Source organism: Apis laboriosa, unplaced genomic scaffold (genome assembly GCF_014066325.1).
Source record: "Apis laboriosa isolate Shangri-la unplaced genomic scaffold, ASM1406632v1 scaffold14_cov150, whole genome shotgun sequence".
Classification (NCBI taxonomy): Eukaryota; Metazoa; Arthropoda; class Insecta; order Hymenoptera; family Apidae; genus Apis; species Apis laboriosa.
The window spans coordinates 1,388,953-1,392,075 of NW_025221798.1; the positions used below are offsets into that span (position 1 = coordinate 1,388,953).

General features: G+C 34.3%; 1 long non-coding RNA gene across 1 annotated transcript; it reads right to left on the reverse strand.

Moving 5' to 3' along the window:
• Window positions 1-208: 208 nt before the first annotated feature.
• On the reverse strand, window positions 209-1,645 carry LOC122710665. The gene is made up of 3 exons (XR_006345972.1): window positions 1,490-1,645; window positions 898-1,021; window positions 209-837 (listed from the first exon to the last, which is right to left on the reverse strand). It is a non-coding gene; the product is annotated as an uncharacterized LOC122710665 (long non-coding RNA).
• Between the last annotated feature and the right edge of the window lie 1,478 nt (window positions 1,646-3,123).

A 3,123-nucleotide genomic window follows, 5' to 3' on the forward strand; every position in this document is an offset into this window, starting at 1 on the left:
CATTTTTACTTACACGTATATCTTCTCCATTCATTCCTCCCTCTCATATTTTTTCTCTCTCACCCCTCTATTCACATCTATTCACATTTCTCTCTTGCTCTTATATTTGTATCTACTTATCTCCTCTCTTTCTCGTTTCTCTTATTCGTACTTACCGTCCGCCTCTCACTCCTCCTGAACGTCACCGCTCGAGGCTGAGATTTATAAGCGCGAACGAGCGTTTCAGGGACGAGCTCGTTCTCGAATGGGAACAATTTAGAAGAATAAGGACGCGCCAGCACGGAAAAGGGAGGAGAACCGTCAAATCTTCTGCAAAAATTGCTCCACGCGATTGTGCTCGCCACTCTGAATCACCGGAGAGATCGCAACGAGTCGAGTTTATTCGTCTCGATCGAAGGACGATTCCTTTGTAACGACACGCATACATTCGCCATTGCGGTTACCTTTATCCCTGTTATTTCGTCCAATAAGCGTATTTTCCATTTTCCTTCGATTCACAATGATCACTTGATCTCGCTATTTTATTATTTTCCGAGAAGAGAGAGAAAGGTTATGTCGCGAGCAAAAGAAGGTTATTTCATTCACTTCTGAAGGCAATATATATCTTGATCAAAGTAGATTTCGATGGGTTAGGAGAAGAAGTAGAAAACAGGTTTAACGGATACTTCTTGATACCGCGGGAGCGTCAATTGTTTTATAGGCTGTTCTCTCTTTCCTCTTTGATCGTGTCTCTTCGCCAGACCCACCGACACTCTCGATTTCGTCGCTTTTTACATGGTTGTTAAGTTGGCCACTGCCGCCAAGGTGGCGCCACCTTGTACCATGCTTGCCTCTACACTGCAAGTAAAACAAAAACTGTCCTCGTCCTATTGGATTATTTTACGTACGTTCAACTACCTTTGAGGCGGTCCGAAAGAAATTCTCGTTCCCATTCTTCAGAGATTTAAGAGTCCCGATCTTGATTTGTACTCGAGTCAAAACCAACTCGTAGAAACTTCGTTCTTTTTATATGAATCCTGACCTGAAGAAACTTAAATTGTCTAAAAGAAATATAATTATTTCGAGCTATTCGTTTTAAATATTGCATTCCTAAATATCCTTAATTAATAAAAAAGATTAAAGTAATTTGAAATAACATTAACACTATGATATAGTATTCATCCAAATAAAGTAAAAATAAACAAAGAAAAAGAACAATTTTTTAACTCTTTTTTTCAACATCAGTCATAAAATATTCCTTCTATTCATTGATCAAGACATTGAATAACAAATTCGTACAATTTATTTTAAATATTATTCAACAAGAATAAAATGATTCCTTTCAATAAAAATAAAATAAAATTAAACTCGAAACCATCCAAATTTACAACTTTACTTCCATTCGAAATCATAAAATATTCTTCCAATTCTTACATTCATTAATCACGATTGCATTCCTAACCTATAAAAACAATCTTAAAAATAATCCAATGCATTAGTGGTAACTCACCAAACCATATCACGAAATCAACCACAATTCACGAGTTCAATTCCAACCTAATGAAATTTCGAACAATTTTCCAATTTTCCAATGATTACCTGTGATCTCTGAAAGTTATCTCACTATATCACGTATCCAAAACAGGATACTGGAATCCGGCGAGCGGAAATGGTCGGTAAGCGCGGTCTCGTTTGATCGACGATATTCTACATCGAAATCACAGACTCGGTTCACGGAAATGGAAAAAGGACGAAGCATTGCTTTTCGAGGGAGGAGGCTCGCAGCTTTTCGCCCGCTTCTTTTCGTTTCCCCTCTTGCTAACGAACCTATAAATACACGACGCTTTGAAGCGGCTTGTGACTGGCGCGCATGCGATTGAATAACCGGAAAGGCATCACGAAAGGCTTCTGTAGCGATGTTCCGATAATTATAGAGGCACTGAGCGCCGATAATGAGCACCCTTGTTCCGTGAACATTAATTGAACAAGGACCACGCCTTTCAACGTGCCACTTTATACTCGTCGATTATAATCGGATAATCGTTTAAAATGAAATATTGAGATTTGTTTATTCTTTGTCAAAGCAAAATTTTTCTCTTATCGTAGAAAATTTCAAAAGTTGATGATATTGTTAAGAACAGCTACAATGTGGAATATCGTGGCCAAAGAAATGACAACATTCGATTTAACGAAGTCGCTTTCTGGATACGGAGCGGAATGATCGTGTTTTCTCTTTCGAACGAATATCACATAATATCGTATTAGTAAATAAATTGGTATCGTGTAAATAATTACAAGTAAATTGAATTATTATTGTAAAAAAGAATTTGTAAATAAAAAAAACATAATAAGTATTTTGAGTATTATTAATATGAGTACTCTGGCATTGTTTAAAATAAAATATAAAATGTAAAATATGTGTATTCTTTAAAAAGATTGAGCTGGAATATTTAATATTTTGAATTGACACTGACATAAAAATAGTAGATATCTCTTCACTAGGATAAAATTGATATAAATTAGTGTTATTTTTCTGTCGAAAGATCATTAATATTTAGAATATTTGGAATTTTTTTACTAGAAATTTATTTTTTGAAAATTTTAATTAGAAAAAAATTTTTAATTCAATATAAAATATTTATAAGATTGAACTTAAAATTTTTCACAACTTCTCACCAAAAGAATTTCAAACCCAATTGATCTGCTAATTAATTTGTATTAAAAAACTTGCAATTTTATTGTTAAAAAATTATTAGGCTCAAAATTAATACTAAAATTGGAAATTGAAAAGTTCTTGAAAGTTTCAAAAAAATGAATTGTTCATATTATATCACGACAAAAGTAAATTTGGTTAAATCATGGAAATATTTCTTGTGCCTGTAAAAGATACCGATCAACGTCAGTTTCGTCTCGATACTCACGAATTCCAAACTGTTTCATACATGATGTTTACACGAATTCTACTTGACAGGGAACAACAGCAATTGCAATTTGAAGATAACGGCCTCGTTAGTGAGACCATTCTCCCGTAAAATAGCGATCTCCATTCTTTTCGCATTCTATCCCCCCCTTCTTTTTTTAAATTTATCTATCAGTTGAATCAAATTAGTCTTTCCTGTTAAAAAGAAGACTGGTCTTAAAACC